This window comes from Rutilus rutilus (assembly GCF_951802725.1).
Source record: "Rutilus rutilus genome assembly, chromosome: 7".
Classification (NCBI taxonomy): domain Eukaryota; kingdom Metazoa; phylum Chordata; class Actinopteri; order Cypriniformes; family Leuciscidae; genus Rutilus; species Rutilus rutilus.
Window position 1 is genome coordinate 5781177 of NC_140221.1, and position 21544 is coordinate 5802720.

Below are 21544 nucleotides of genomic sequence, written 5' to 3' on the forward strand. Positions count from 1 at the left end.
AAATATACTAAGAAAAAATGTTCACAATACAACTTTTAACACACTTTAAAATAATTGTACTTTAGTATATTTTCTACAAATATTTTAGAAAAATATACTTGAAGTGAAAATTCAGTTTATTTTTTAAAAGTCTATTTATTTGCACTTTATTAAAATTATATTTTAGGTATATTTTAACTGTTGGAAAGGATCATTGTAACAATGCATTGAAAGTATACTTTCAAAATACATTATAGTATACAATAGTATTTTGTACAAAGTATAGCTAAGTTTTATTTGTCTAATAATGTACATTTGTTATTGAAGACAAAGTACGCAATTTGTAGTATTTGGAATAAGCCAAAGGTATTAATGAGCCTAAACTTTTTACTCAAATATATCACACCACGATAGCCTCGTGGGCAAGTGCGCCGACATGTGCTTCGGGAGACCCGTCCCGGCTTGTGGACCTTTCCTTCTCTCTCTCCTTCTCTCTCTCTCTCTCTCTCTCTCTCTCTCTCTCTCTCTCTCTCTCTCTCTCTCTCTCTCTCTCTCCCACCTCACTTCCTGTCTAGATACTGTCCTATCCTAATAAAAGGCGAAAACACCAAACAAATATATATATATATATATATATATATATATATATATATATATATTAAATAAAAATAAATAATATATATAAATACACTTAAGGTATATTGCTTCTATGTTTCGAAGACACTCGAAATTAATTTGTAATGTACTTGTAACATAAATAAAGTACACTTTAATATCACTAATCAAGCATGTAATTAGTCCCTACACAGGCTACTTAAAGTATACTAATTATACTTGAAGTTGGTCCAATTTAGTACACAAAAGTACACAAAATACACTTAAAGTTATGCTTTACTACAATTTAATTACAACTAAAATATACTTAGTACAAAATTAGTTGTTTCAAAATAGCACATTTCAAGTTAACTAATCATTAACACACTTGAAGTATACTGATAATTAGTCTGGCTGCAAGTATACTTAGCATATTTTTTTCCACCAGGGTATGTTGTATATGTTATATGTTGTATATTGATTGTGGTTCATTTAAACCTAGGTTATTTCCCAGGAATGTGTCTACTGTGGTAAAAAGTGGTAAATCTCTGTTAAAAAGATTTAATGAAATTATAAATTGTGCAAAATATTGTATGCCAGGACAACTAGGACAGTGACTTGCAGCTTTACAAAAAAAAAAAAAAAATTAAATAAACAGATTTTTACAAGAATGACTCAAAGGAAGCACAAATTAACCACCTGAAATGGACACATTGCTACCATTTTCCTACCAAGACTGACCGAATCACCTTCCATTAGGCCTGATTCAAAAATCTTTACTTACATACTTACTTTAGATTAAACCATACTTACTTTCTTCTTTGCTTGTCTCTGCACTCAGATTTCAGTTTTTCTTCTATAGCAGCTGGTCTGAAAAACAACAAACATTAATATTTCACAAGAAAAAAACATAAATTATGAGTTTTATATATATATATATATGTATATATATATTTATGTTTTATATATATATATATATATATATATATATATATATATATATGTGTGTTTTTTTTCTTTCTTTTTTTTCTTCTTTCTTCAAACAAAGATAATTTACATCATAACAATAAAGCCAAATTGTTCAGGAAATCATAAATAAATACACAGCTTCATTTTGCAAATAAAAAGAATGTTAATGTAATGTTGTACATGTTATAATAACTAATTGTGTTTCAGATGCATTGGACAAAGTTTTATAGTTGTTTTAAGACAAGACAAATGTCTCCACATAGATTTAAACTGATTTATCAAAGTTTTTAGACCTATATAGGAAAAAACTAAACAGTGCTATTGTCACGTTTCCGTTCATGTTTGGACTGTGTTGTCTTTGTCATTAATTCATCTGTCTCACCTGTGCCCTGTTAATCACCTCATTTAGTTATCTCGTTTGTTTTGCCCCAGCTGTGTCTTATTTCCCTGATCTGTTTCCTTGTGTATTTAAGTCCTGTGTGTTCCTTCAGTCCTTGTCGGTTATTGTTTGTGCACCAGCACACTGTTTCATGTTTTTGTTTGGAGTTATCGCTTGTAAATAAACCTGTTATTTTGGTACTTCGCTTGGCTTGTCTCCTTCCTCACCCGGACCCTGACAGAATAACCGACCTTAAAAAGGAAAAAGATGGAGATATGTAGGCAGGCCTTTGTGGGAACCCGCCAAGCTGTGTTCCGGGGTATCCGTGGAGGTCACAGGGGAGGATATGGGCGATATGGGTCCAGACAACTTTTTCAGCACCAACATCCCCACATCCAGCCAGATCCTCATCCCATCAGTCCAGTAAAGCCAGAACCTGAGCCAGTCATCTGCACAATCGAACATATCTCCAGAGATGATGACTTCTCTGATCTCCCTCCTCTCATCAGTCCAGCCGAGCCTGCACTTGACGCCAGTCCAGCCGAGCCCGCACTTCACGCCAGATCTGCCGAAGCTAAGGCAGTTCGCGTCATGCCCGCCGCGCCTGAGATTGAGAGCGTCATACCCGCCGAGCCTGAGCCAGTTGTTGGCCCAGAGAGGCCAGATCCAGTTCCGAGTCCAGTTTCGAGTCCAGCCGAGCCCGCATTTCACGCCAGATCTGCCGAAGCCAAGGCAGTTCGCGTCATGCCCGCCGAGCCTGAGACAGTTGTTGGCCCAGAGAGGCCAGATCCAGTTCCGAGTCCAGTTCCGAGTCCAGCCGAGCCCGCATTTCACGCCAGATCTGCCGAAGCCAAGGCAGTTCGCGTCATGCCCGCCGAGCCTGAGACAGTTGTTGGCCCAGAGAGGCCAGATCCAGTTCCGAGTCCAGTTTCGAGTCCAGCCAAGCCCGCATTTCACACCAGATCTGCCGAAGCCAAGGCAGTTCGCGTCATGCCCGCCGAGCCTGAGACAGTCGTTGGCCCAGAGAGGCCAGATCCAGTTCCGAGTCCAGATCCGAGTCCAGCCGAGCCCGCATTTCACGCCAGATCTGCCGAAGCCAAGGCAGTTCGCGTCATGCCCGCTGAGCCTGAGACAGTCGTTGGCCCAGAGAGGCCAGATCCAGTTCCGAGTCCAGTTCCGAGTCCAGCCGAGCCCGCATTTCACGCCAGATCTGCCGAAGCCAAGGCAGTTCGCGTCATGCCCGCCGAGCCTGAAACAGTTGTTGGCCCAGAGAGGCCAGATCCAGTTCCGAGTCCAGTTTCGAGTCCAGCCGAGCCCGCATTTCACACCAGATCTGCCGAAGCCAAGGCAGTTCGCGTCATGCCCGCCGAGCCTGAGACAGTCGTTGGCCCAGAGAGGCCAGATCCAGTTCCGAGTCCAGTTCCGAGTCCAGTTCCGAGTCTAGTTCCGAGTCTTGTTCCGAGTCGGGGGGTCGGCTGCCCGGTCGAGCAAGAGCCAGAGCCAGTCTTCGAGCAAGAGCCAGAGCCAGTCTTCCCAAAGGCGTTTTCACCGCTGGTCCTGTCCAGCTCAGAGCCCTCTTCGCGGCTGGTCCTGTCCAGCCCAGAGCCGCCTTCATCACTGGTCCTGTCCAGCCCAGAGCCGCTTTTGCCCCCTGCCTCTTCCTGTCCGGTGTTAAAACCCTGGACTTTCCCCAAGTATTTTTTTTTGGGGGGGGGGGGGGGCATAGAGCTCCATCCTGGCCACTCGAGGGGCCACGGTCACCCAGAAGGGTCTTCACCGCCATGGCCGCCCGAAGGGTCTTCTCCGCTATGGATGCCCGAGGGTCCGACAGCTCCGCCGTGGCCACGCCCACAGCCTGCTCTACCCTGGTTCCCGAGCAGCCAGCTCCGCCCTGGAGGCTTCTTGTCTTGGGCAACCATGCCTTCATCTGCCTCCGGGGTCTTCTCCGCTATGGATGCCCGAGGGTCTGACAGCTTCGCCGTGGCCACGCCCACAGCCTGTTCTGCCCTGGTCCCCCGAGCAGCCAGCTCCGCCCTGGAGGCTTCCTGTCCTGGGCAACCACGCCTTCATCTGCCTCCAGGGCGCCCATCCTCCCACCCCTTAGGATGTTATACAGCGCGAGGACGCGCCTTCGGGGAGGGAGGGAGTACTGTCACGTTTCCGTTCATGTTTGGACTGTGTTGTCTTTGTCATTAATTCATCTGTCTCACCTGTGCCCTGTTAATCACCTCATTTAGTTATCTCGTTTGTTTTGCCCCAGCTGTGTCTTATTTCCCTGATCTGTTTCCTTGTGTATTTAAGTCCTGTGTGTTCCTTCAGTCCTTGTCGGTTATTGTTTGTGCACCAGCACACTGTTTCATGTTTTTGTTTGGAGTTATCGCTTGTAAATAAACCTGTTATTTTGGTACTTCGCTTGGCTTGTCTCCTTCCTCACCCGGACCCTGACAGCTATTTATTTATGCAAACAGCGACTAAAACTTACCAGTAACTGAGGGCAGTATCTTCAATTATTCGAGTCTGCTTCGACTTAGACTTGAAAAGCTCTCTGATTGGTCAAATTGAATGTAGCTTAACTGAAAAAGACGTGCTGTTACACTTCGTGTCAAAAATACGACTGGCACAGACAAGTACGTAAATTTAATACAAATCTTGCCTAGAATCACAAAAAAATGAGGTTCCAAAATTCACACGCCATGCAAACTTGACGAAGAAAAGTAAAAAAGGTAAAAAGGTTTTCTATTAATTACTTCCCTCCAAAAAAAACTCTGTCATCACTTACACTTAAGTAGTTCCAAACCATTTAAGACTTTTGTTCATCTTCGAAAGAAAAACTGAGATATTTTATTGAAACCTGAGTGATTTATATCCCTCCGATGAATGGTTCACCAAGTTCAAAAAGTTCATTGCAAAAAACATCACCTAATCCATATGAATCGTGTTGTTTCCTCCAAGTCCTCTAAAGAGACATGATCGCTCTATATAATTTAACAGTTTAAATTTATACTTCTAAATCTAATCACATTCAAGTAACATACGATGGCGATATCATAAGAACCAATCAGAGCCGTTCAACGTTCAATGTACTTCGAGTACACTTTTTAGAAATATATTAAAAGTGTGCTTATGTTTAGCATATTTCTTAAAAGTGTAACTAAGAATATATTTATTACCAATGTACTTGTAGTAGGGGAGAGCCGGGACAATTGAAATGCAGGACGGCTGAACCATTGAGATTTCCTGGAAAACCACACACGACATGTACGTTAAATTCCGTTAGCACGTACAGCATGCAATGCCTACCAGACCCGCAAAAACATTTCTTCTTTACGTCATGTCGTTTTGGAGTTAGGCCGCGGGGTTTTTTTCACGCAGCTAGCGTGTTTTATTCAATTGTTTTCAATGGGAGCGCCGCGTTTTTTTCACACTGAAACGCTGAGCGCTTGGCGTTTTTTATAGGTCACCGATAGTTGAAGAATGTTCAACTTTGGGTAAAACGCAGCACTCATCACTGTCAGTTTTACCCAACCATCCAATCACAGTGGAGGAGGGGCCGGACTAATACCACACCGACCAACCGCCACATTCTGCTTGTACAACTTCAACAACAACTATAATAACGGAACAAAATCATTTAGAACAAGAGCCAGAGAAAATATGTTACATTGTATCGACATTTTAATATAGAATCAACACAGAAACAAAATATGTGTGAAATGAGATACTAGTAACACTTTTGCGGATATTCCGTATCATAACAAGCAAAGTGTCTCAACTGAAAAAAAATGCTGCGCACTCTCAAGCGCCCATAGCTAGGTGTTTTCAGCAGAGCGCCCAGCGTTTTGAGCTGGCTAAAAACGCTTTGGTGGACACACGGCCTTAAAGCCGCAAAGCTATTTTTGAGCTCAGTAAGTGAATTCTTTCGTGCGGTAGCCTACTTTTTTTTGACTAACAAGTTGTATTCATGTGCCATTGTAATGATAATACGGCAAGTGTATACTGCAATCAGGGCCGTTTCTAGCCTTTTTGGCACACTAGGCGAGATTACTATTGAACGTGATTTTAAATCACGCAGCACAAACAGAATGTCTACTTAATTAAAGTCTTGTGCTATTTTATAAAGGCACAAAGCCTTATCACGGTTTTGATTTTAGTTCGTTGGCAAAATATAACGCTAGAGACCTTTATGCTAGGCTATACATTTGCAAACGGCGGATTCGAAATCGGGTCGAACGCGTCAAAAGCTACTTTCAAACACCTCACGCCCTAAGACCTATGCCACTGTAGATATTTAGAGGCGGGTGTCTTTTTGCCAAAAAGACAGGCACTTAGTGCAAATATAATATAATAGTAATAATAATAAAATATATATATATATATATAAAAAAAAAACCTCTTGGTTTGGTGGGGGCTCTCACTTTGCCTATGCCTAGAAACGGCCCCGACCGAGTTTTTTAGTTTAAGGGCAAAACAGGTTTAACTGGCAGGAGGCGCTGTCGGGACGGTTGAAACAGTCCCGACAGCGCCTCCTGCCAGTTAAACCTGGTCATAGCCTATACTGTTCATAGATTCATATACTGTTCCTAGACTTGTTTCTTTTATGCAAATTAATTTTCAATTACGCAACACGTTATCTCTTTAATAATCATCAATTGTCCAATCTTCAATCTTCAATAAATGTAATTTATCGTCTTCCGGTTGACCTCGTTTTCTTCATAATATGACTCAAGGAAGAAATGTAAGAAAATTAATTGTAAACGGATTTGTCTGTCTTCGTCAAAATAGCCTATGCACATAGGCTTATCGCCTATTGTTTATTAAACAAAAATGGTTAATATGAACCTTTAAATTAAACTAAAATAAAAAAATATATGTTTGTAACAATATGTACATAAGTTACTTGTCAAGTATTGTTCATAAAAACAAGCTTTAGATGAATAGTTGCCGTTCATACTGTTATGTTTCATCCATCCCACCCCTGTGTTTCAATCAAAGCACAACTACCGTTCAAAGTAAATTTTTACTTAAATCATTCTATATTTGTACCGAATAACACATGATACCAAGAGAACACATATGTAAGTTGTTGATAAAAAAAAATAAAAAAAATAAAAAACACTATTTGTAACCTTATCTTAGAAACCGACATTTATCTGAAAAGTGTTTCAACTGTCCCGGCTCTCCCCTGTACTTTTTAGAAATATATTATTAAAATATATTAAAGGGGTCATATAATGGTACATGCACTTTTACAAGTTGATTGTACTGAAATGTGTGTTGGCAGTGCCTGTACACAACCATCATAAAAAGATAAAAATCCATCCAGTGTTTTTTTTTTAAATCTCCTTATATGTTTTACCCATAGACTGTAAAAAAATATGGACGTAGTGTCCGTGACGTCACCCGTAGGTTTCTGAAGAGCATTTTTGAAGCCTAAAGTAGGCGGAGTCGGCCGTCACCATCTTGGCCTCGCGTCACCTTGCGTCACTCTCGGGGCGTGAGTGGAGCTGGAGGAGCCTGGCTATCTGAAACCACGCGCACCGCTCGACGTGATCGAGTTAGCTCCATAGGTTAGCTCAGGCTTGGGAGGTAATGCTATATGCTACTGAAAGTACCCTATGGAAAGTACCAAGTCTGCGACTGCACAGGGCCTCGCGCTAAAGTGACAGTTGATGATGTAAAGCCAATTAAAAGTTCCTGTTTTTGCCCTTTGAAATATTATTAAAAGACATGGCTACAAGTGAGACTGTGTATCGTGATTCTGTACTATTCTGCTAGTTGAAAATGTATTATGCAGTAATTATTACTCTGAGAGAGTGTGTGTGACAGTGATTTATGTGCATAATAGTTGGTCCTTCAGCGCGGCATCGCTCGTCAAGTTCATAGAGAGCTTATTCAGTCCATTTTAAATTCAGATTTTGGCCGCCTCTCAAACGGGTTAAACCATAGATATTACCTATGAAGTTCAAGTAAATGCGCTAGAAATCCGCGCTCATTCAATGATGTGCATTTATTGCATGGACAGAGAAAGCGCCGACACCTGCAGGATTTCATCTGACGGTACATAAGCATATTATAATCTATCTGTTCCGTGAGAGCAGAACGAACGAGCCTTTATATCTATAAACGTTTTTAAATCTGAAAACTCCAAAAACCAACGAAATTGTCAGACATCCATTAGAGCATGTTCACAGAGGAAAGCAACTGAAATATAGCGCTGATTGTTCTCTCGAACGATACTCGACGACAACAACGGAATCCTAAGCCGTGGGCGAAGTAATGGGTGTATTAAATTGTATGAAATAATCCCGAAAAAAGCACAAACACTGCAGAGGTGGCAAGTTCAGCAGCTAAAATCTGCAGAGGTGAAGTGACGCGGCTAACAGCAGACAAACGGCTAGCATTGACATCAGCAGGAATCCACCTGTCACTCAAAAGTGGACACACCCTTAATTATGCAGAACTTTAAATATTAATCAACTAAACGGTTGAGTTATAAAAAAATTCACCCCCCTCACAGTTGTTATGAAGGGCAAAATTAGCTGTATAGACCAAAGCCACATAGAGAACCAGGCTGTAAACATGCTTTTTTCTGCTGTAAAGTTGGTAATTTTAACATGGGGGAGATACAGATTTGACTCACTTCTGCAGCCAGCCTCAAGCGGCCAGTCAATGAATTGAAGTTTAACTCACTTCCGTGTTGGTTTCAAGAGAGAGATGGGGAGGTTGCCGCTTGGTTTTACCAGAGAATGTCTAATATGGCGAGAAGTTTCACTCTCACTACACTTCCGGCTTCTGAACTGGTTGCAGTTCCACTCTGATTCCATATGAGGGCGCTCACAGGACGAGTGCAGAATGAATGGAGGTCTATGGCGGTATACCCCTCAAAATCCACTTTTCTCAGGATATAATTTTTTGTCTAGTAATTTGAATGTTGTATTCGAAAGGAGATGCAAAGAAATTACACATTGCTGGGTGTTAGATTTTTTAGAGCCACTTATTTGCTTTAAAAAAGTCTTTCAAAATGTCAATGACGTCAGAATGCTGACGTCATTAGCAGAATGCTAGCGTGTTATGGGCAACAACAACTCAACCTGTAAGAAATCAAAACGACATAAGTACTCGTTCATTCAACTTTCGACCTAAAACCCATGTTGAACTTGCAAAACCTACAATCAAATCTGAGATTTCTCAACGGCAATCGGGTGAAAGAGACAAATTTAGCCGTCTAGCCCCATTGACTCCCATTCATTTTGCACTCATGGCGAGCGCCCCCCAGTGGAACTCTGGTGGTACTACAACCAAAATTCGGTACAATAGGGCTTAATAGGGAGTGGACAGGCTCTCCGTAGACGGGCTCTGGTTTTACCCTCTCTCAAATTAAGCCGTTCGACCTAGTGACGTCACACGGTCGGACGCCCCTCCCACGACTGTTGATTGACAGCAGCGTTTCAACACAGACCCGCCCTCGCTCGTGAGCGAGCTGTCTGTCATCAGAGTCCGCAGGTCATTGTTGCTACCCTCACTGGAGCACTGTCTATGAGCAGAATGGCGTCTGCGATTGTGGTGTTCTGTTCTTGGGTGTAATAAGGAACACAGCAGTCATTTTGATGTTCCTAAATCCGAACCATTGAAGACACAGTGGCTGAGTTTTGTTTTTGAAGGGAAAATGCCCAAAGCATTGATGCGGGGATTCCCTCGTGGGGATTCCCCACGACCAACCTCCATGCTTTCATGTTTGCGCGAATCATTTCACACCAGACAGCTTTACAAACGAGAAAAAAAGGGTCGGTACCAACGTGTTCCTGCTGAACCTCCAGAAGAAGTGAGTGTAATGTTTTATTAACCTTTAAATTAATCTTTGCATATCGCTTGCACGCTTCAAGATGAATGCATCTAAGGTTTACACTCAGGGTACATTACATGTTTTCTATGTACGACGTTCTCAATATAATTCATAATCCCACGTTTATAATGAACAACCAGTTATGGTTATTGTGTTATTATTACAAACGGTGTACGCACAGAACAGAGGGGCGGGGTGAGCAAAGCGCATTATCATTTAAAGACACATGCACTGAAATGGCGTGCTGAAAAGAGAGCTGTTTTTGACCAGGTAAAATTAGTGTTTTCTTACAATACTAATGAGAATTTTTAATTAAAGTATATTACAAACTTTTAATTTAGACCCTAAAGAATCATATGAGCTTGTACAAAAATGGCATTATATGACCCCTTTAATATTAATATATTAATTCAATATATTTTAATGCACTTCAAATAAGCATGTTGGGAATACAAATGTATTATAAACATACTACTTGAATTTCAAGTGTATTTTTAATACATTTAAGTCTTTTTCACCTGGGGTAGTACCAGGGTTTCCCTCAATATGTCATACTTCAGGATTCCCCTGTCGTCGGGACATTAAAACGCTTAATGTAGATTAACGGACTAAAACAGTGATATAAAAGACCAAAATAACTCAAACCTTATTGGTGATGTAGGCTATACTATATAGGCTACAGGCAAGCAGATAGACTCAGAATATGAACGTAACACACAAAATTTCACGCAAAGCGTTTCCCAGCGCTTCTGCCTCTCCCGTCTCCCTGGAACCCTAAAAAACGGGTTGGAATTGTAACCAGAGAAATTCCATTTTTCAAAGCACAAATGGTTCATATTTACTCTTCAAACCTCTGGAAATATGTCAGTAAACTGTGCAGGGTGGGGTCTGACATGCAGAGGAGGAGAATAGATGTTTAAACTGTGTAACCAGCAGATCTTTTGGCTCTGGAGTTTTAAATGAAACTTTTCTTAGGCTTTGATCCAAAGAGGGGTATTTCTTTACAGGTCAGCTGCACCGTTCCCCCACTTTTGAGACAAGAAGCCTGTGTCCAATTGGTCTGATCCTCTTGAACTTTGACCCTTGCCAGAGGAGAGACAGAGAGGCCATAGTTGTAAGTCCGTATTTGTTTGGAACTCCGGTCTGACTTTTTTTCTTCTTCTTTTTTTTTTTTTTTTTTTTGGGAGAGAAGAACATTTTTAAAGGCTTGAACATTTTCCACATGCGTAAGTAATTAAGCTCTGTGATGGACTCCTCCAAAGGGAGACAAATCCAACTAGATCTCTTCAGATTCTTCTCACACACAGCACATGTGTGCATGCATACTTCTTTTCTCTTCTTCCATTAATGCATAAAAGGGTAGAAAAATCTGTATTTCTGGTTTTTACATTTTCAGTTTACTATCCCATGCTCAGTGCACAATAACCACACAAGACAAGCTTTCTATGGATGTTTCTTGCTTTATTTTCTTTTGGGGGCCAAGACCCAAAGGCTAATTTTTGGTGGTCCTCAAAAGTAATTTGACCAATTTTGGGCTCTCTAGGTCTATATCCTCAGCACCAGTTTAAAAAATCACTTTTCTATTGCTTATAACTCTTGAACCCTTTGTTCACCTGATTACTCTTCTCATGATGATCCCAACTAATATCTTACATTAATACTTGGCTCAAATGGACTGTATGGACTCAGCTGCACATAAATGACTGAACCGAATTTTGATATTCATCTTGGTTCAAAAGTTATGATGACGCAAACAACTATTTCGACCCAAAATTGGATGAGAGATTGTATCTCGGCAAAACTGTGGTCTATCAAAACGAGACTTTACAGGTCATGAGATCTGAAAAATTGCTCCTGTTGATCATAGCTTGTGAAATGAATGCCCGAAAAGTATGGTCTCTGTGTCTATGAATTCCTTGGATCATGCTGAATCAATACCAATTTTCACACGAACTGCCTATCTGCCATTTCAAAATTTGTCATAAGTTGCAATGTCTTTTGAATGATTTATCATATCGGCAAAAAATTTGGTAAAGATAATTGACTCCATGCACTGAAGGTACCTGAGAATTTAAAAACAGCACTACCTGTTCCTGAGATATAAGGATTTTTACCAAAACACAACTTTCGAAAGCTTTGTCCAAAAATTAATTTCTATGTGTCATTACATTCCTTGTTTATGGCAGTTCTGATGATATATCATTTGTCATGGTCCTTCATTTTGAAGTAAATGAAAAACAGTTAATTTTTAAACTTTTACAAATCTGGTCCAATTTTGTCCAAAATCGACTCAGATCAGCTCAGAAATAAAAAGATTTCTGATATTCACTATCGTTCCTGATAAATACCTTTATGAAGTTGGCCATGCCTGCATTTGTTGTCCTGTGTTAATTAGTTAATTGGTTACCATGCTAAGCATGCTTGTTCCTTTTAACCTTTGAAGGTCTCCTTGGCATCAGGTCAAAAGTGTGTCTTATGTGGCACAGTGTGACAAGTGGTGAGCACTCAACCAGAAGGCTGCAACTTTCATGTTATGCATCTTTGTAACCGTGCATGTCATGTTGTATCAATTCTGTTCATAGTGCTAATAGTTTAGTTATTAGAATACAAAATGCAAATAGGCCTAAATGCTTCTGTCCGCTACCTGTTGCTTACACTTCTTAGTGATGTCCTGCAGGAGTACATCCATCTTTATCAAAACACACCAATGCCCTGAAACATGAAGAAGAGATTTCACAATGAAAAGATTAGAGTTAGAGAATATATCCGGATGGGGATTCAATTCTTGTGTTCATTAATTCCCAATCCTGCACACCATTTGCTGCTCTAATAAATCGGTCCAGAGTTTGCTGAGCAAGCAGTCTATGTGCCATTAATGCTCGCTGACCACTGCTCATGCATGGCATTAACAATTCTAGTTAATTAGTAAGAGTGATGTGTGTAGCACAGGCAAAAGCATTTAAAAGGAGAAACATTTTGCAAAGAAGGCAAGGTTTGTATACACTTAGTGCTTTTTGTGACAAAACAATTTATGCAAACTTACCTATTAAGGTATGCATGAATGCATGGGTAAAAGTTAAACATTTCACTTACTGTGAACTTTAAACTATGGAGAAGAGTGGGTTATACTGTGGACCCCTCTGACATCAACTCAAAACCTGATTTTACCAAGTGCATGGTAACATCTTTGTTAATTCAGGAACAACATTCCAATCAATCAATCAGATTTGAGGGACAAGTTTACAGTTTGTCAAGTTTAGGCTTACAACCAGGGGTAGGTGCTTCTACATCAGTGTTATTCACCTGTCATTTCCCTCTGATTATAGGGATAACTTATGGGTAGTGTTAGGTTTAGGGGTAGAGATATGGATAGAATTAAATTTTCAGACAGGAATGTTGTTGCTGGATCAAAAAAATATGGTGACCCAGGAACATATACTAACTGCAAAATCAAGACATCAACAGCCAATCATGTCACTGGATCCGAAACACACCAATTTTGAAATCCCTCATGCTCAGGGAGGATTAAAAGTCTCTCTCTCTGAAACAAAAGTGTGCTCTTATGTTAACAAAGTGAAAAAGAAATATAAAAGAGAGTTCTGAACACAAAGAGTCGCTCTGAAGGAAGCAAGTTCAGAAACAGCTACAGCAACAAAAACCTAGAACTTATACTGTAGGGCATTTTACATTCTGAACTAATCCTGAACTAATTTTGGCTTTAAGTATTAGTATTATAAGTATTAGAAAATCATAGAGATTTGGGAGTGGGCATTTTGTCTTGCCTCCTAACCACCGATCAAGTCAATGGCCCTAAGACTGCAGGAGCAATCTGTACACTATAAAAATCATTGTCTTTGGAAAGTCCCCATAAAACATGAAAACACAACGTGTGTGTGTTTGTGTGTGTGCGTGCATGCGCGTGGGTATGGTCACTTGTAACAGCCCTTAATCCAATTTTTCCATATAAAGCTCTATTTCAAACACTCACGGAGGACTATAATCTTCTGCCTCATTTATAATCCTAACCGCTACCTAACTGCGCCCCCCCCCCCCCCCCCCCCCAACCCCCTGCCCCTGCCCCCTGCCCCCTCCTCCTCCCCCCTCCTAATTGGAGTGACTGTGTGTGCACATTTTGGTTTGGTGTGGCATGTGTGTGAGAAAGAGAGTTGGTGGGAACCTTTTCTCATTTTGTGAGAGCCTGTTGTGCTTTTATCAGCCCCAAAAGTGAAAATACAGTCATCATTTACAATCCAAACCCCCTTTTTTAAAATTCCATGGAAAAGAAAATACTATATATGTATTAGTGCTGTCAATCGAGAAAAAAAAGAAAAGAACTAGATTAATCACACATTTTTCTGTGATTAATGGCGATTGATCACAATTAAAAACACTTAAGTTTTTAATATAAGTTATTATACGTTTTAATACTTTGTAGTGATTTATGTTAGCGGAAGTAAAGATTTTCTGTAAATAACACATTTTTCGTAAATAGCATAATTCTCAAAAACTACCTTTATGAAACTTTTATGAAAGGTGTTTTTTTTTTTTTTTTTTTTTTTTTTGGTTGCTTGGCCACCTCAGTTTCTATTCACTAACATCATAGTGACAATAATAATAAAATATATATAAATATCAGATAATCAACTTATTTTGTGTTTCACTCAAAGAACATCAAATTGATTTGGAACCACATGATAATAAATAAATGTATTTATACATAGTATAATAGTAGTATAGTATAATACTATAATAGCACATAGTAAATAAATGATGACAATTTGGTAATACTTTATTTCTATGGTACACTTTAGACATTTTCCTAACTATAAGTAACTTTGCAACTAAATGTCAACTAACTCTCATTAGAGTATTACTAGACTGTCTGCTTAATATCTGCTAACACTTTTTGATGGTCCCCCAACAGACATTCTACTGACTATAAGTAACTTTGCAACTACAACTCATTCCACTAAGCTGAACCCTAACCCTATCCTTACAGTCTACTACAGCCTACAAATTCTCTAATGAGAGTTAGTTGACATGTAGTTGCAAAGTTACTTATAGTTAGTAAAAGATCTAAAGTGGACCATAGAAATAAAGTATAACCCAGAATTTGTATTATTGAGAGAACTATTGCTTTAATACTTTCCATATAGTGGATAAATATTATTATAAACATTATACTGTACATTTATAGGTTTCCTTTTCTCATTTCAAATGATATTGTTACTATTTAAGACCATGCCTGGTTTCCCCTAAAAGTATAATGCTTTTGAATAATTGTACTCTTAGTCTTTTTACATTATTGCTGCAGGCAAATTATACTCAAACTGTCTTTCTCTGATCTGAACCAGTGCCAAATTCTCTGCATCAGAGCTACCCCTGCATCAATAACCCCTCATCTCTTCTAATCTCTTCTCACTGTCTCCTTCTGTGTCTCTTTCTCTCGATGTAATTATCAGTCAGGGTCGTGGGTTTGAAACACCCATGCTGCCCAGAATTACTTACAGGTCTTTAAGGAAAAGCTAAACCCTAAAATAAAAAATAAAATAAAAAAATCGTATTTTTTATCACAGAGCTACTTATTTTTGTCATATGGAGATTGATTAACTGAGGATGGGGTTCCTCTGAAGGGTCTTTCCATTCAATACCTATCTTATTATAATTTTTTTAAACAGTTCTCCTGTTAAACAATGACACACATTTTCTGTACATCTGCTTTGAATACATCTGTACATCTGCTGGAATCCTCATGCTTCTCTGGTCCTTCTCTTGTCCAACATGCTGTAGACCCATATGATTTGGGAGTTACTGGAGAGAGGAACGAAAAAAAAAAAGAAAAAAAAAAAAAAACCTGTAGGTCTATCCATGTAGCTAAAATATTTTTTTGGCTTATAGAACAGTTGCTTCCATGTCAAGAGTAGAAAGCCCTCCAACCCTTTATTTTTCTTCTGATTTTGAGCCAAATAGGCACAGTGGTCTAATTGTTAAGGAATTCACAGGGGTAGCTCCATGATCAGTAGGGGGCTTTGGGTCAATTTCCTGATGCTTTCCTTTCCAAATAAACACAGATGACTGACCTGGCAAGCAGAGGTCCTCAGAACTCTGAAACATTCCACGTAGTGTAAACCTGTGTGTGTGCTCGCATATGGCAGTGAATGGGGGAAAAGGAAGGTCCCCCTTTGCTTATTTACACAAAATAGTTTGTGATAGCTGCATGTAAACCAGAAATTCTCATAGACATTTGTTTCTAAATAAGCATCTGTTTTTCTTTAGGTCTGTAGTCTTTGGTTTGTCAGATAAGCTTTTCTATCCTGATGATGGTATAGCTGGGATGCACACATTTTATTTATTTTCATAGTCCTGACCAAAAGTTAGTGATTATATGTATATCATCTGTTTTTTGCTTTGTTTGGTTTTTTCTGGTTACAAAACAGTGGTTTTCAGCTGACTTTGCCTCAAATACTAGATTGTACACTGGACATCAAATTGAATCCCAACCAGTGTTTGAGTTAACTTTATCAAATTTGTGACAGTGACGGATAATTTAAAAGAATTTTCATCATTTTAACGATTAGACTAAGGTATTTGTTCTATAGCAATTCCTTACTTTTCTTTACTTTAAAGATCTAGTAAGAAAAAAAAAAAGTCTAAATGTAGGCCTAAATGTGAACAACTCTTTATTAAGAAATTATCCCATAACAGTTACTGTTATAAAAATGTAGTATCTTGCATACATATTATAAATCATGAATATGGATATTTTTAATTATTCAACTGGGGTTGTATTGACTACCATCATGTTGACTTTGTGTGGTTGTTGAAGCCTCAACTTGTGTGTTCCTTTACACTTGCATTACATTGACTCATGGATAATAAAAAAATAATATTTGTGTTCATTTAAAAAAAAGAAAAGAAAGAAAGTCATATACATCTAATACAGAGTAAATACAGTAAACAGGGTGAGTAAAAAAAAGAATAATCACCGGCATGCCGACGTGGTCATGTTCCCATGCGAAAAAGTCACAGTGGTACCCAAATTCTCAACAAAAAAAAAAGAGCAGTTCCTCTATCCCTGGGTCTGAAGAGGGCCCGGAGAGTAGTGGGAGGAGAGAATCCTCACCACTCTCATCCGCCTCTTCTATCGCCAGCGGGCAGCAGTGTGCGGTTCGAGAAAGCAACCAAGCCGCCTCCTGCACCACCTGCCCCATGGAACCAGGTAAGTGTTGCTCAGTACACTCAGACTCCGCTACGGGCCGCCTCCCAGAGAGAGCCTCCCGAGCCGAATCCCTGTGTTCCACCTCTCTGCCCCACTGCGGGTACGGCTACGATCCCTTTGGTCCCGCTTGTACGGTCTCTGCGAGCCTGGTTAGCGCTCCCCAGTCTGTCTTGCTGGCTCTTCCGGACCATCAGGCTCGGCTAAGCGACTCAGTTCACCCAGCATCCCCCCAAGTTTCGGGCCATCCACTCCATTACAGTGAGAGCAGCCAATGCCCATGTCTTGCGGGCGGAGATCGCAGTCCTACTGGCAAAAGAAGGCGATAGAGCTGGTCCCTCCAGCCAGTATGAGGTCAGGGCACCACAGTTTCTACTTCATTGTACCCAAAGAAAGTCATATACACCTATAGTTTCACTCGAAGTAGATTGGGCTCTCTAGCGAGATTCCTATCCGTCGGTCACAACGTACATCTCCGTTCCCTCCTTCAGAGAACGAGGGTTACCATATGTAACCGAGACGTTATTACTAGTGCATGTAACAAATGTAACAAGGACACTGTAAAATAAAGTGTTACCCAAAATGGATGTGTTTGTGCAAAAGATGAACAACTTCAAGGAATAACATCCAAATAATATATCATGTTCAAAGTAAAGCTCAATAAACAGCATTTGTAGCAATGTTGTTTTACAAAACGTAAAAAAAAATATATATATTTATTCTTTAAAAACAAAACGCTGGTTTACAGTAAAGCCACGTTCACACTGTTTTGGTCACGATTTGGCTGTCTGAGACAAATGTTGAGAATTTTAAAAGATTCCTCTGATCCTAGGCCAACATCTTAAGTCTTTGATCGCTAGTTTGACATGTTCGCCAACCGCTGGTAAAGACCGCTGCAATCAAATTTGACCTCAGATCAAATTCTGTCAGTGTCAGAAGTTTTGAGGCACCGCACTGCAGCGTGGGTTCTCCTACGACAACCGTCAAATCCAAAACCAATATGAGTGCCGAACCTGATGATGCAATAAGTGAGACAACAACCATCACGTGCTCCACACACATTGTCTTTTTTTTTGATAAGTCATAATCAAAATGAACGTTAGTGATTGTTTTTTTGTTTGTTTGCTTGCCACCATTTTTATTCCACACGTAAATTCAGCTCACACAGTCTCTGAACGTGTCACGGATTGATGATGAAAACTCCTCCTTGCATGCGTCTGTTTTTAACGCGTCTTGACTGCCATACAGTCTGACATTGACACCTGAGATCCTATGTGACATGGCTTACAGCGGGGATCTGACAAGCAACCGTCTTAAAGGACGATTATAAATCGTACAGTGTGCACCGGGCTTAAGGCACTTAATGGAAGTAAATGGGGGAACATTTTGGAGGGTATAGGGTCGGCCATCATCTATTGACTTGGATGAGGTCCAAAATGAAACCGTTTAAACACAAATCAGTCTGAGATCCCATGCCATGACTACTTAAGTAGACCAAAGAAGGATCTGAGTCCTCTTTCAGGGACAGGGACAGTGTGAATGTAAAGAGAACTGGCTTTGTGTAGTAAGCCTCGATCTCCTTCATCCAGCCCTATCAGAGGTATCTCTTTAAGAAACACTTTTTATCTGATGTGAGGAAAGTTTTTTTATTTTAAATACATTTCTGTATACAAATGCACACTGCACAAACTCAACCACTTTTAAAAACACACACATAAAACTAGACAGACTTCATGTCAGATCTCACTGAGCGGGCTCATGGAGGTCAGCGGTTGACTCCCACTGGGCATATATGTTCAATCTTTTGACCTACTTCAACCGCATTTAGAGCCAGAAACCAACTGTTAAACCCTGCATTTGTAAGGAGTAACCATGAAACCAAAATGTATGTTTTCCTTGCTTGTGGCCGATCCATTTACTGCAAAGCCTCTTAGATTCAAACCTTCGCTGGATATTATTCCCTGCTTTTGTTAGATGCTTTTTTGGAATAAAAAAGAAATTAAGAAAAAGCGTGTTTCAATATTTTTTTAAATGTTATTTTAATAGTTCAAGAATAATGATTTCATTACACTTTAATTACAAAGTGACCTAATAGCTTTCCAGGCTAAGGCCACTTTTTTTTTTTTTTTTTTGGCAAAACATGGAAAGCAGCCTCAGTAGGATGGAAAAGAAGTTATTTTCCTTGGCATCCTACACTCCGCTTCCACTGTCATTTATCCCGTAAAGGATGCCTTGCAAAAAAAAAAAAAACATGCCTTGTCTTTTTTTTAACACCTATTTCTTAATCATGATTTGCTGGGAAATGTGCCAGGTGTGCAATGTGTCTGAAGAAAATTGTGTGTTTATATCTTTTTACAGTGCAAGCCACAGTCGCATCATTGCATGTTATATAAAGTTGTAGTTGTAGTGTGTTGTTATGCGGTCGCTATGCTTGTTCTGGGTGGTTCATAGGGGATTTCTAGGTGGTTTCTTAATGGATGCTTACTGGTCCAAATCAAAAGGCCTCACTCCCAAGTCTTTAACTTCTGGTCTTTACATATGGCTTGTTTCCCTCCTTCAATGTGGCTGAAGCCATTCAATAACTGTGTAAATTTATTGTTGTTATTCAATAATAACCTTCCCCTCTAGAGAACTTTTACTCACTGTGACCAGACCTTTGTGTCAAACAGTTGATGCCATGATTTTCATATCGGATCAGATTTTCCTTTTCAGAAGCTGACTGGAAAGTCAGGTGGAACACTTTTATGATACTTTGGTGCTTTGGGAGCTTGACAAACCTAGTTCTCATTTACTATCATAATGTGGAGAGAAGGAAATATAGGCAAAGATATTCTTACAAATTTAAAACAACGTCATAGAGGTTTGGAATGAAATGAGGTTGAGTAAATAATCAAAGATGTGTTTTTTTTTTTTTTTTTTGGGTGAAGCTTAGCACACCACTTGCATCCCTCTCAAAGCAACGTGTGAATAATTAGCTTATTTAGTGTTAGGTTATTTACAAGGACCACAATCATGTTACAAGATTTTCTCTCATGCTACTCACACACACATGCAAAGCTATATAATTGTGTGCCAGTGAACCCCCAAATCCCTCAAGCTATACTTTCTCACTGGCTAGATGTAATATTTACATATCATTCTGTGCCAGTTTAAACATCCAGTCTTTGCCAATACAGAATCAAAATAAAAGGAGCTGTTTTTCTTGACTAAAACTCCTTACTAGTCACTGATGTCCCCACCAGAAAGAAAAAAAGAAGAAAAAAAAAAAAGAAAGAAAAGAAGGTGGAGTGGGGAAAGCCTTGGCAATAAAATTTGTGGTTAACACTGCTGTGTGGGATCATACAGCGTGTATATGCGCTCGCGTGAGTGTGTTTTAAGAAATTTGAGACCCTGCAATTCAGATCATTTCTAAAAACTTACATTGACTTCTAAGGTAATAATGAGCTTTAGAGCTCACAGAGTTTTTAACTTTAGCTTTCTTTTTGTCCAGACATTCTTTAGATTACCAGCTGTTTCACATAAATGTACTGGAACAAAGGTGATTTTAACACAGTCCAGTTGATGTGATATGTGATACCAGGCATCATGTCCACTGGATTCAAATGTTGAGTATAAAGAAACTGTAACAGGTGCCTTGGGTCTGTGTTCATCGGTTTTACCATATGGACATATTTGCCATAATTTTGAAGTTATTTTCTGTTCCCTTTGTCCCTCGCTGCATCTGAAATTGCAAAGAGTAGATTCTGCGTTTGAATTTGAATAGAGTGAAAGTGAAGTTTGAATTTTGAAAAAAGTATGCTTTACATAGTATAAACGTGGGTAGTATGAATGCAATACTTATGGGATAATAAAGTGTCCATCTAATGCGGTACTATTTGCCTACTTTTTTTTCCGAATACTACGTATTTGGGACATACTACTCTTTTGGTGTACTGTTTTTCACATACTATATATGATTTCGGACACATCGTCTGTGTTCTCTTCCTTTGTTTAGTTTCTGTTTGCTTTATGCCTTGTTAGTTTCCATAGCTACCCTTGTCTGTTACCATGGCTACAAATTATGTTTTTTTTTTTTTTTTTTTGTGCAAACAAAGTACTGACTTTGCTTCATAAAATTGAGGTAAAACCACTATATTACTTTAAAGGGATGGTTCAGAGTAATTTCAACCTAGGGTCCTTTGCACCATGACCTCGAGCCAAACAAGTTTGTAAGTACATCAGGAGTTTATTTAAATAACACTTGCCTGATGGCTCATGCTACCGCTAACCTGGACGTCGAGGTCACTTCCGTGATTTGGGAAAAGCCCGTAAAAGTCCTGGCAGAAAGCGATACATAAGGATGTCGTGTAACGACGCCCAGTTCCAGGAATGCACTAATATTTTGTTGGTAGTACCAGTTTGCAACAATTATTAGTTAACACTACGTTGTCAACACATCGGAAAAAAATTCCACTTTTCCCCTTACACTTGTGAGTTTTGCAAAGGACTTTTACGAGTTTTTCCCAAATCACGGAAGTGACCTCGACGTCCAGGTTAGCGGTAGCATAAGCCATAAGGCAAGGGT